Source organism: Galleria mellonella, unplaced genomic scaffold (genome assembly GCF_026898425.1).
Source record: "Galleria mellonella isolate WM207_F2 unplaced genomic scaffold, CSIRO_AGI_GalMel_v1 utg184, whole genome shotgun sequence".
Lineage (NCBI taxonomy): Eukaryota > Metazoa > Arthropoda > Insecta > Lepidoptera > Pyralidae > Galleria > Galleria mellonella.
The window spans coordinates 1883282-1897425 of NW_026442025.1; the positions used below are offsets into that span (position 1 = coordinate 1883282).

General features: G+C 35.7%; 1 protein-coding gene across 5 annotated transcripts in view; it reads left to right on the forward strand.

The window, feature by feature from the left end:
* The first annotated feature begins 1523 nt into the window (after positions 1 to 1523).
* LOC113512140 (uncharacterized) overlaps positions 1524 to 14144 on the forward strand; it is a 307054-nt gene continuing 294433 nt past the window's right edge. For 4 of the 5 annotated variants that reach the window (XM_052893855.1, XM_052893854.1, XM_052893857.1 and 1 more), the window contains exon 1: positions 1524 to 2156. The gene's annotated coding sequence lies outside the window, so the exon portion shown is untranslated. The remainder of the gene's footprint in view (positions 2157 to 14144) is intronic. The other variant, XM_052893856.1, reaches the window with a different exon arrangement.

Consider the following 14144-nt stretch of genomic DNA (forward strand, 5'->3'; position numbering starts at 1 on the left):
ATTTTCATGCGTCTAATTGTAATATTTATAATTTTATAATTTCAAGAAATATAACATTTTCTTCTAGAACAAAACGAATGAACAGACCGTTTTGTATGCAGAATATACTCGTTCATTTGCAGTGAGCATGATATAAAGGTGTTAACAGATAACAGCACAGTGAAGATTATATGTAAATTTTAAATTCTAACTAACCAACGGTACATATAGTTGGTTATATATATTTTAACTGAAATTTATATGTATTATAAGTTATTCTGTTTGTAGCTAGGTATGTTGTTGAATTATTACATACAGTCCTTAAATTAGTATTCTGTATTTTAAAAATAAAAATAATAATTTGTATAATTAATAATGTAATGTAAACTATGGGTATATACCTGAAAATAAAGAGATTTATTATTATTATTTATTTATCTTATATTTGGTAATTATAGAGAGATACTCTTTATTGTTTCCTCCAAAAGATTACAATAGTAAACTTATTATAAATATAAATAATTACCAGAAATAATCACAACGAGAAAACAATGAGCGGCCTTATCGCTAAGAGCGATCTCTTCCAGGCAACCTTTGGATGGAGATGAGTAATTATAAACAATTTGATGGGAGGCACGATGAAAAATTTTGTTAGTTCTAAATATAGGAGATGTGATACATATAATAATATAACTATTATCCCTACTCATTATTATATTTATATACATACACCTACACACACACACACACACACACACACACACACACATATATATATATATATATATATATATATACATATACATACATACAATATACATATACACATATACATACATGGATATAAACGCCTACACAAATACATAAAAATATATAAATACTGTTCACGAAAAGTATGCAAGTAATAAGTATGCTAACCAGACATATAAACATATTAAGATCAATCAACATCATTTTAATCATTTCTGCGTTAATTGTTCACTTTTATGAGGTACCTAGGTACGTACCTACCAACCCAGTTAAGTGAAATCATCATCATATCACACATTAACTGTCTACTGCTGAACAAGGGTTCCCCCATAACAAGGGTTTGGCTAATAATTGCTACGCTTAGCATGTAGGTTAGCAACTGCAGTTAGGCTTTTGGTGATGTTTTAAGAGAGACAAATGTGTTAAGTAGAATAATTCGATTTAATTGTAAAAATCTAATTAAATAACTATTCAATTAAAAACTGATATGTAATATGACAATAAACAATGTCTCCATTTCTATGACTAATAAATAATAACTTAGAGATAAAAATATATTTTTTTTTATAAGTCTTATTATAAAATGTTTATTATTATAAGTTTAATATTCTACTAAGTAAGCTGTTCTTACGCATTACTAAAATTCTTTTGTTACCTTTCTAAGAGCAGGTAACGTCCCCTCTCTATTACTTTATGGGGTGAAGTTAGTTATACTTTCAATGCAAAAGCAAATCGAGCGAACGTTGCTATCTTCACGTGGAAGGTATTGCATAGCGCCGGATAGGCCGCCGTGATCCGTGACTTCAACAAAAACAAATAAGTTTATTGACGTTTGTAACTAAGTTTTGAACACGTACAGTGCTATAATTGCAAATGTAAAACCAAAACAAATATATCTAATTGTTGATTGTAACGTTATACAACGTAAAACAAACTTCTAACTTAAAACTGTTTATATTAAATAGTTTGGTGTGGCAACCGTGCTAAGTTGAGAAGCGCAACAGTTTGTTTCGTCCGCCTTTCGGCTCGGGCTCCTTCGATTTTGTTTCGGTTATATTTCTCTGCTAGACGACCAGTCATACGTTTGGTTTCGGACGGTGTTACCGCGTCGCGCGTCTTTATCTCTGAAACTTTTATCTTGCGACGATTATGTACTATCGAAAAATGTTATAAAACCGATACGAAACTCGATTGAATCTTTGGATTTGTGTTGTTCATGTGTTGTAGTGTGTTCTCTGTGTATATTTCTAAGTGTATCAAAGTGCATTCCTGGTGATTCATCTCGTGAACAAGAAATCTGTTTAGTGTAACCCCTTAGGTATGTCTTGTATTACTCATAAAAATAAGTGTGCCAGTTAAAGTATTGTGTGAACGTTGTTTTTTGGACCTGCAAAAGCAGTTTGTTACTACACGACTGTTCTAAAAAGGTTAGTTTTATTTATTATCTAAATTCCAACTTGAATTACATTTTGTCTATTGCTAATAATGTTTGTCACTGCATTAAATAGAATACTTTGTTTTGTTTTTCTATTTCGTTTCATAATGCTTTAATATTATTTCTTGTACATATATTAATAGATATTAATATTAGCTGCTAAAGAGAACAGGTACTAATTATTTATAACTCTTAAATAGTCATAGTAAATAGATTAGTCACAGACAAATTTGTTTTTTTTTTTTTTGATAACAGAACAGTGTTTGATGTAACATAGTGGGCAATTGTAGAATATACATATCTACCTACGTATTATAAGTATATACATAGTAATACCTGCTTAGATATAGGTAGGTAATTAAAATCTATAGCTATATAGATTCTACAATAATAATACCTATAACACAAATACGTGTTTTTTTTTTCATTTACTCCCCCTCCCCTTGTTCTCCTTGGTGAAGTGGGATGGGACCTCTTTGTACGTGAGATTCTAAATAAGTAAATTATTAAATTTATGCTATCATAGACACCCACTATCTATTTTTTTTATGAATGAAAATGGAATGGTAACCGTGCCTGATGAACTAGATAGACTAGAAAAGGAGATTTTAAAATAAAATAATGGCGTTTACGATTTTATTGTAAGTATAAATATAGTTATCACGATCATATCAGACATTATCTGTCCACTGCTGAACATTTTTTTTTATACAACTTAGAATGGCAAACAAGCTGACGGCCCACCTGATGGAAAGTGGTAACCGTCGCCTATAGACATGAGCAGTACCATGGACATAACAGAGTATACTGTTACGCCCATGATACCTCCCATGTGTTGCCATTCCTGAGAACTCAGATGTTATTCCTCTGTATCCTGTAAATGCACATAGACTTCCCCTCGTACGGGGTCGCCACTCAAGAACCTTTCTTCGCTATCAGTATTCGGTTCTTCATGCTATGTGACCAGCCTATTGCCACTTCGGCTTGCTTATCCTTCAAAGCATAAATAATGTATAGACATGAAACCCACTTTTTTATATTTACTCACCCATTAGACAACAAAAAAGAATTAATTAGATATTAAATAACAAATAGAATTCTATTATGTAAGTAAATAAGAGCTAACATCATTATGTGTATGTATAGGTATTGTTTGAGTTACTATCTGAATTATTTAATATTAGTTTCAAGTTATTGCTTGCGGCTTTGAACTCGTGATTTGTCTGACAGCGTGACGAATAATTTATTTACCCGACAGTAAATCTTGTAATAAAATTGTATGTAGACGATATCTGTGCATGGGAGATATTTAGGAAAGACTAATATAGTAAAAGCAATAGAGGCCGGGGGGTGGAAGGGATTGTTGTAATGGGATCTACAATACGATTACTAGCAATATACTTTATCAGGTTGACCTCCACGCGGTTCCCCTGGAAACCATCGTGTTTAATTCTTGTTAAATTCATCACGGTAGGCCAAATGACCTGCTTTCATCTTCACCAGTCATCTCTCACTGGCGCCCCGTCAGTGTATACCGATAGCGCAGCCGTGATTACCATTCCATTTTCAAAAATGCAATCAGTAAAATTTTTGTCTGTCTGTCTGTATGTTCGTTACAGACACAAAAACTACTGGACGGATTTTAACGAAACTTGGTACAATTATTCTCCTTACTTCTGGGTAGGTTATAGTATACTTTTCATCACGCATCAATCAATAGGAGCAGAACAGTGAAGGAAAATGTTGGGAAAACGGAAGAAGTTACTCCATTTTTAAGCTTCCGTCGCGTGTGCGGCCTTATTAGCCACTTTTTAAACTGTAAAAATGTCCACCCGTGCGACGCCGGGACGGACCGCTAGTATTTAATATTTATCTTTACAATTCAGACTACTTATAATAAATATAACGTATCAGTTATTTTTTAGTTGTTTCGAAAAAGAGTTTTTTTTTTATAGATCACAATGGAGTGGTATCCCCGCCTGCGCTATCGGTATACGCTGGTGGAGCACCAGTGAAAAATAATGGGGGATGAAGAAAGTAGGTTAGTTAGTCCAATAGGCCCATAGTGACTAATTCAAGAATTAACTACCATAGTTTCCAGGGGAACCGCGTGTAGGTCGATCTAATAGGGTGTATTGTGTGAAATGGTAATGATAGTCCCCATTACTAACAATCCCATTGTACCCAAAGGAGAAAGTTATTCTTTTACTTGAATTTTATTTTCCTTTCACTCGAGTTAGGATATTAAAAAAGAAATTGTCATGGAAATTTTTTGGGTAATCCTTTTAATTTAGTCATTTTTACTACATGAATTAAACGGGAATAAATCACGGTGGTTTCCAGTGGTAACACCGTGGAATTAGGGGGGAAGGGATTGTTAGTAATGTGGACTACCAGTCTCATTGCTAGCAATATACCCTATCAGGTCGTCCTCCACGTGGTCTCCCCTGGAAACCATCGTGCTGAATTCCGGGTGTATTAATCACGATGGGCTTTGGGGGGAAAGGGATTGTTAGTAATGGGGTCTAACTGACCCATTGCTAGCAATACACCCTATCAGGTTGACCTCCACGCGGTTCCCCCTGGAAACCATTGTCGTTAATTCTAGTGGAATTCATCACGATGGGCTAACCGACCTGCTTTCATCCTCACCTATCATCTCTCATTGGTGCCCCGCCAGCGTATACCGATAGTGCAGGCAGGGTTACCATTCTATTATCACCCGTTTAAAAAAAATCACGATGGGCTAACTGGTCTGTTTTTTAATTTTTATTTATCATCCTTCACTGGTGCTCCGACAGTGTATAACGTTAGCGCAGGCAGGATTACCATTCCATTATCATCTATTAAAATCTATTAAAAAAAACACCGTAGAATTCGCCTTGAAATATTGTATTGTTGTATTGTAATAATATAAATATTTATTTAACAAATCAGCAGGCTGACAGTTGTCACTATACATCATAAAGATAATTCCTAATATTCGCAGAAATGCAACCTATTGTTTATTAATAAGGGCTCCGCTCAGTATTGCACGCCAGTCGATAGACTATAGCCCTGACTTCCAGCGGGGGCCTTCGGGTACACTCATAAATTGAACCACTATGTGGAGAAATATTGCTAGCAGAGGTCGCTAGCTCCCCCCCGTGGATTGTTAGTAGAACAACGAACTCATTATTAGCAATAAACCCAAGATTGTGGTTAATTCTCGGTTAATTCGTCACGAAGATACGCTCCGGTCAGTTATCCCCGTCGCCATGAATTTATCAGGAATTAACCATCGGTTCTAAAGGGTAACGAGAGTTCATTACTAACAGATCTTCTTTCCCTAAGTAACAAAATCCCGCGACAAAAGTATCGCAAGGTCTCGAGAACTGTTCATCGACTATATGGGCCTTAAACCCTGGTCATAACTTGTAACGAATAAGCTACTAACTATCTAGGATAGATCTCTATCCTGTCACCCCACCGTAAAAACCGTTAAGCGATTTTCCATCTAAATACCTAGGTGAAAGAGGTCAAATCCTGCACGGCTTTAGATACACACTAGAAGCTAAATAATAGCCATTGGTCAACCTAATTTTTGCGAGCCTATTTTTTCAGGTAATTCGTACCATTTGTTTTATGGGAGCGCATTACGCTTTGCTCTATTCAGTCGTGATCCTGTGAATGGCGGGGATTGCCTGATGTTGTCATTATGAATAAATATGGTATATCTTAATATACCATTGTTATTTTAATACAGCATGGGAAGTAATCAAGTATATGTGGTCTTATGTTAAGCACCCATCTCATTACAGTCACGAATGTTGGACCCATGTTAATATAAATATATTGAGCTAGTACCTAATATCATTTCTCTATTCCAGATTATCATATATTTGATTCCTTGATTGTCACTCCCCTGTAGTCCTGTCATTTGACTTAGATTACGAAGCGTAAACAGTTGCTGTGAATCTTGACAACGAAATCCGACCTTAATAAGCATGTATTAAAACCCTATTTATATCAAAAAGTACTTAACAACATTTCACTAGATTATTTTCACATCTTTTCCCGACAGCATCACTCTTGGACTGGTACTTGATCGCCCTTATCATTTGATCAAACTGGCCTAGAATGAGACTGATCCCTTATAAGTTAACGCCCCAAATCTATTAAGACGACCCGTTCGCGGACCTCTGGGAAATAGGTTGTCTTTCCCGGACTGCGATTGCTTCCAATTCCTGTAGATTTTGTTGCAATTGTTCAGTTTTGTTTCTGTTTCACTACCTGTTTGGCGTAGTAATCAATGGAGGATCCCAGATATTTGTCCATTCGATTCCCTTGTGTCGCTACAAATTTAAAGGCACGCTAATTTCACCATCAATTTGTTTATTGTTCACTGTAGAACTTAAGACGAGCTTATATTTCATAACGAAGCGATCCTGAGCCTACATCCATTGTTTGCAACATTTTCAACCGTATTCAAAAACTCTTTTTTTTTATTAGGTTTTTTGATTAGGTTGTATTTTTTTAATATTTTTATCTCATGATTCTGTCAGTACTAAACCGATTTTGAAAATTCTTTTTTTATCTAAAAGGTAAGTACTGTAAGATAAACTTACACATTGACCCGATAGAAATTCGATTAAAATTGATACAGTAGTTTAGTTTTTAGATCAAAATAACTGGTTTTGTCACATTTGATGTCGGTTTTTTTTCGTGGAATACAATTCTTTAATTATATTCCGCAGATATCCTCGTCTTAATTTTATCACACGGTGATTTGTGTAGCGCTGTGTTGAGTCAAATGATCATATCGTCATAGTCGTAGAATACTGACGGATCTGACGAATATTACATATATATATCCATCAGTATTCTACGACTATGACGATATTGGTATTATTCGTATACCATATCAGCCATTAACTGTCCACTTTTGAACATAGAAGGAGTGGCGGGTTTTGCCAGTAGTTGCCACGCTTAGCAGGCGAGTTAACAACCGCAGATAAGCTTTGGTGATGTTTAAAAAAGGACGCTGCTACCTATCCCTTGACCATTATATTCCCTTAGTCGCCTCTTAAGACACTCACAGGAAAGGAAAACTGGCCCAGTCTATGCCGGGACCATACGGCGATTTATTTATATATTATCCATTAAACAGCTGTACGAGATATAAGGTGCGTCCTATGTTTATATCGTAGGCGGCAGATTGATTAGTTTTTTTCTACGTGTTTACTCACATGGACATAACAAACTATGTCAAGGATGAAACGCAAACGATCGGAGATTAAGCATCAATTTGTTGACTACACATGGAGATCAGCAATATTAAAAATAAATATATGGCTAATAGGGTAATATATGGTGTTTGTAGACTGTTGGCATTGTGAACGTGACCCTCGACATGCCCTATGCTCATAATTCGCCGGGCATATTAGAAACTGACGTGGTTGGGAGCAAGCTTACCGCTGTCACTTGGATTAATTTGGTTTGTCATCCATGTTACAGAAGAATTAGTTGAAATTTAAATTGCCATAAAGTTTTTTTTTTTTTTTATGCAATTTAGAATGGCAAACAAGCTGACGGCCTCCTATTGGAATGTGGTAAACATCGCATGAACAGTACCATGGACATAACAGTGTATACTCTTTCGCCTGTGATACCCCCCATGCGTTGTTATTCCTGAGGACTCCGATGTTATTCCTCTGTACCCTGTAAATTCACGCCATATCCCACCCTTCAAATATATAGTATCGCCGTGTAGGTCCTGGCCAAGAATCGGTCACCCTTTCCATTCCCGTGGGTGTCGTAAGAGGCTACTAAGTGAACTTAATAATAGAGGGATGGGCGGCAGTGTCCCTCTTAAAACATCACTAGAAGCCTAACTGCGATTGCCAACCCGTTTGCCAAGCGTAGCAACTACTGCCAAAACTCCTCTTCTAGGGAAGGCTTATATTCAGCAGTGGACAGTTTAGGGCTGAAATGCTGGTGATATATGTGGTTGGACGAAAGAAGAAGTATTGGAGCATATGATACTTTTTTTTTGCTAATGAACATATCCCAGTCGTATGAACAAAGTCACGGGTAAAAACTAGCTGCGTAATATACGAAAAAATACTGTCGAATACCTTTTGAAGTTGATTGAAAATGAATATGATTTTCATAAGAAACTTATTTCTTTGTTTCTTAGGTGAAGATACGTGGGTGGTACACGAATACAAAATGGCTTTCAGGGCTAAAGGTTTTTTGTCATAACCTTAATGATCTTATTACTTAGTCCCTGTGTGTTTACGTATAGAGGTCATTTTCGTTTGTATTCATCTCGCTTCATGGAGATACTGCCAAGCATTTATATTACCCTCGTTTTGTTAACCATTAACGGGCCAGATTCACTATTCAGTTTTAGTAATGAGAAAACTAAGAAATTAGTAATAGGTAACATATATTACAACTCATATTTATCATGTCTCATCAAGTAATGCCAGTCTGAATAATATAATACTACAACATAACTGACAATATTTTGTTTTTCTCTAATAAAAATATAAAATAGAATAAATTTAAATAAAAAAATTGTTTCTTTATTGTTCTATTAGCATTAAATTTCTAAGTTTCTAGAAGTAAAAAAAAAATTGTAAGTAATTAGTGGGTATTTTTCATTTGTATACACAGTCCCCTGATATAGGCAACAATCTTCTGTATCGATTTTTCAGTAAATGACAAATATTTTCGAAAATTATGAAAATATTTTCCGTTCATCCGTGGATATATTATGTAATATTTATTAAGTAAGATTTCGTTAATATATAAGCAAAAACCTTACCCAGACAGCTTTCTTAGTTGCCCAGTTTACAGAGAAATGCTCATATATGGTGTTATATGGTGTTCCGTCCGATCAATTTTTTATTGCATGCTGTAATCCTAACTGGACAATTGACATAGCACGTTTCTGGCTGTCCATTGCGCGTTGAATAATTGCTTTTGTGACTACTGTGATCAAATGGAGTTTTTATATCTACACCATAGAGTTAAATATACCGGATAGAAGTGACACTCATGTTTTTTTTTTTGTAAATGCGACAAAAATGGTAGAAGAGTACATTCTTCCTATCAGATCCGAGTTAGTTTTTTTTTATTGATGATAATGGAATGGTAACCCCGCCTGCGCTATCGGTATACACTGTCTGGGCACCGGTGAAGGACGATTGGCTGGTGAGGATGAAAAGGCAGATCAGTTAGCCCATCGTGACGAATTCAACGATAAATAAGTCACGATGGTTTCCAGGGGGAATCGCGTGGAGGTCGACCTGATAAGGTGTATTGATAGCAATGGGGACTAACCTCCCCATTACTAACAATCCCTTCCTCCCGATCCGGCATAGTTAGGTAGGGTTGTCACAAATTTATTCCTATTAATAAAATTTTATAATATAAATATGACTCACTGATGCACGTGTGAATGAGCGATACGTATGCACTCATTGTAATGTCTGTTGCATGTATGCATGGTTACGTTTTTTTAATACGTGATAACGTTATGGTAATCCCGCCTGCGCTATTTGTATACGCTGGCAGAGTACCAGTGTGTGATGAATGATAGATGAGGATGAAAGCAAGTCAGTTGACCCATCGTGACGGATTCAACAAAAATTAACCACGATGGCTTCCAGGGAGAACCTCGTAAAGGTCGACCTGACATGGCACATTGCTATCAATGGAGCTATATGACTTAATTACTGACAATCCGTGGATATCTATTGACTTCTAGTTGTATGCAAGCCCTGAATGATTTAGATCTTTAGGGTGCGGATTATCACCGCGCCTTGTAATTATTATTACCAGAGGGAGACTTTGTACCAAAGTCGATTGCTTGGTTACCTCTGTCCCATTCGTGTTTCAACCGTGAAGCAGTTGTGTTCGCATGACTGTGTTTCGGTTTGAAGGGTGGGGTATGGCGTGAATTTACTGGGTACAGAGGAATGGTACACCTGAGTCCTCAGGAATGGCAATGCATGGGGGGTATCATGGGCGAAACAGTATACTCTGTTATGTCCATAGTGCTGCTCATGTCTATAGGTGACGGTTACCACTTTCTATCAGGTGGGCCCTCAGCTTGTGTGCCATTCTAAGTTATATATAAAATAAAAAAATCACAGTAGTGTCAGTTCTACCTGGATATTAATTCATATGCCTACATCAAAACTGTGCTTTACCTTCGACTTTTGACGACATATATAATGGTTTGTTAAAACGAGAGTCGTGTTATTCGAGTTTTGTTTTTATGAGTTATGACAACGGATGCTTAACTAACGGTAAGTTTAAATGTGATTGTAAAATTAAAAGGTGTGGTTACAGTTCCATTTTCATCCCATAATTAAGATTGTGTTTCACAAAAGATGCAATCTTCAATTTTGGCAAAACCATTAATTTTTATTTAAAAACTAATGTACTGAACTGGTTTTGATAACATTTCTATGGGGTCAATGTGCAAGCAGGTCATTTTTAAATAAAAAAATTTAAGGATTTATGAGGTAATACACTTAAAAAAAATACAACCGAATTGAGAATTTCCTTTTTAAAGTAGATAGAAAAAAAAAACATACCGAGGCTAACGTGCCATAGAGATAATTCAAATTAAAAACCGCAATCGTTTTAAATAACATTGGCGCGAAACTCTAATGTTAAATTTGGATCATTCTAATTTTGAATAGACCATTTTTTTTTTCGGCGACACTCCAAGTTGCCTGCTAATTATTGAAGTGGAATGTTTAACAGGCTCTTCAATGGTTGATAAGAAAAGGTCCCTTTGCCGCGGGACTTCGCGGCGTTCGTTCCTTTTGTCGAGATTGTATTAAGGAGCTCGCCACCTGGGAAGTTAATGAACAAAAGTATAAGAAGATAGTTTAATGGCACTTGTATTTTTCTATTTTTATTTATAACTAGTTTTTTACCCGCAACTTCGTACGTGTTGATATCAGAAGGAGGGAAACCTTACTTCATTGGTTTTCCTATTATTGATTTTTAGATGGTATATCAAGATAAAACATACATTAGACCTTCAGGTATACAACTGTGAGAACTGATGGCCCCTCTCTTGCTACTGAAAGTTTAGCTATGCCAGTTTTGGGATATATATACTTAAACATTACTTAATCGTCGTTTATGAGGAGTATTCATCCGCGAACGCTCTGGCTGTGAATTAAGCTCTCTACAGTCTACAGTATGGGGTACTTAAAAAAGGGTATATTAAAGTATATTAAAAAAGTATATTAAAGGGTTTATTCAGGGTCGGTAACGCGCACGTGCCATCCCTAGTGTTGCAGGCGTCCACAGACTACAGTTACTGTTTACTATCAGACGGGCTGTATGCTTGATTACCAAATTTGTTATTTAAAAAAACGATCGCTTTTGCCCTTCAATTCCATAATTTAATCTTACGAATAGAAATCCGGCACCATAAATGTTAGTGAGTTGCTATGGGTGGACGGATTTCATCTAGTGGACTGATGGTCGACTTCCTTACTCTCAGCTTCTAGAAAACGTGCCGATTCATCGTGTTACCATAATTCGTCATTAAAAATACAAAGGACGCATCGCTGCTTCATAGCAGGACATTTTTAAACCGGTGGCACAGATATTATGCAATGAAATTAGGCTACTATTAGCATTTTTCCAAACGAAAACAAGCTGTCATTTATTGATATAATCAAAATTCAATGTACCTTTACAAAGAAACAAAAAAAAATTACTTATAATAAAAACAGAAAAGATGTATCCTGCCTATGGGGATGACAAGGCGTAGGTAATTCTATAAAACGGTTCTTTGTTGCAGGTTATTAAAATTTATAAACGGCACGAACTGATAATGTCAATGTAAACTCTAGATACCTTTTGTTCTAGACTCTACAAAGAAGCTACGACGACGGAATAATTTATTTTATCATAAAAAAATCAACCGTATCGAAAAATTCCCAACTGGAGGCGAAGAGAAAAATGCGATAAAGGTCGTTCTATTTAAGTTCAAACGTATAATTACTTTGATAATTTTTATAACGGTTTTCTAAATTTTACTCGGACGTGGAGTTCAAAATCGTTTTCGACTTACGTCAGTTCTATAGGATTAATTGGGAAGTGAAATAAATTGAAGCCATTGTGCGAGCCGGGAGAGGCGTCATCTGCCGTAATGTGTTCTGTATTCAATACCAATAGCATATCAATGGAAATACCATTGATATTGTTCAAGGCAACGGTTCCAACTTTCCATAAGCTGGCTCGTCAGCTTGTTTGCCGTCCCCATTAATGTAAAAAAGTAAACCGTACGGCGTGGACATAAGGTTTACTTTAATCATGGCCCATACGAATCGTAATCGCTGCATATGTTGGATCAGTATTCGGGTGCGGAACTAATCGAATTTCACTCAAAGATCTTAATATCTGGTATTACACCAACAGCTCTCGGCCATAAAACAATAGGGATGTTTTCCCTTTGTGCCAGTTTCATGGGGACAATGATAAATCGTTCTGAAGTTAATTTAACTTTATTGTTTTGACGATTTGTGCAGATTTATCACTGAGAGTGCTTCAGCCTTCTGCTCGCGGGGAATTAAAAAAAAATACACAGTAAATTTAGATTAAGTAACGTTATCTGTTTTGGCAGATGTTTTTCTTTATCTTTCAGTTATGGCAATAGTGGGAAGTTCTAGTGTTTTTCAGAAATCGTCTGGTTTTTGTTCTCACTAATTGGCAGCATTAATCTTTGAGAACGAGGGTCTAGGGTTTGTTTTTTCATTTTAGACTACCTATACATCTTCACGCCAAGCCCTTTGCGCTCCTTTTATATTTTGTACTAATTGACTTCAGTATTTAAAAATACCTTTTAAAGCTTGACTCCTTATCTTGCAAAAGGTTCATAAGAGTTGTAATTATGATAATTATCGCTTTAGTTTTTCATAAGGACATTAGACCAAATCCAAATGATTTGGGATAAGACTAAGAAAACGGTGATGAATAATTGTTCCACTCATCTTAGGAGTGACCACTCTGATCGGTACTTAACCAAATTGATCGACACTAACCTAATCGATAAAGATATTAGTGGAAATAGTAGGTATCTAAATTGGCTTATCACTATATGGCCAGTCACACAGGCAGTGATCGTACTAAACGTTGTTTAACTCCGTCAAGACTAGCCATTGTGTAGTATCAAGTTGTAAGACCAATGAACTTGATAAATCTTCTCTTGAAGAAGTACATTCGTAGATATATTAGATTTAAAATATTTACATTTGGAACGTGAAATTCTGTATTTACAAGTCAATTTTGCTTTGTAAAAGGAAGTTTTTGCTCTGCAAAGAAAAACGGACTTCACAAAGAAAATCGTCACAACATTAATATGAGATGAATACTGTGAAGTAAACCAAAGAATTATAAAAATCCGTTCAGAGTTAGCGACTTAATTGCAAAATATAAAAATAGATGTAAACACCGTAACCTCCAAGAAAATACCATATTCCTTTTTAAAAGGCTGGTAGCACATCTGCAATTGCTTCGGTGTTGCGGGTTCTCACAAACGGCAGTAGTCACTTACCATCAGATGAGCCGCATGCTCGTTTGCATCCTGTATTTTAAAAGACACAAAATATCAAACAAATCTCAAACCTAATTTTAGAAGTCACTTAAAAAGGTTTGCATTATGTTTCACAACCTATATTTCAACATAAGATCCCTATTAAAGCGAATACGGATAAAGATGAGGCAGTTTATACACGAAAATAATAAATAGCCCACTTTTTGTCCTGAGATATCATTTTTTCACCTTAAATGTTTCGCCGATAAAAGATGATAAGAGTTTACACAGACGAAGATCGTTTAAAGTGAAAATTCCAAGGAACATTGTACTGTGCAATTAGGGTTCTCAAACGGCCGGAAAATTCGAGGGAATTTAAAAATCAGTGAAATTACTAGCTACGGAATACCTTAGACCTTAAAAATT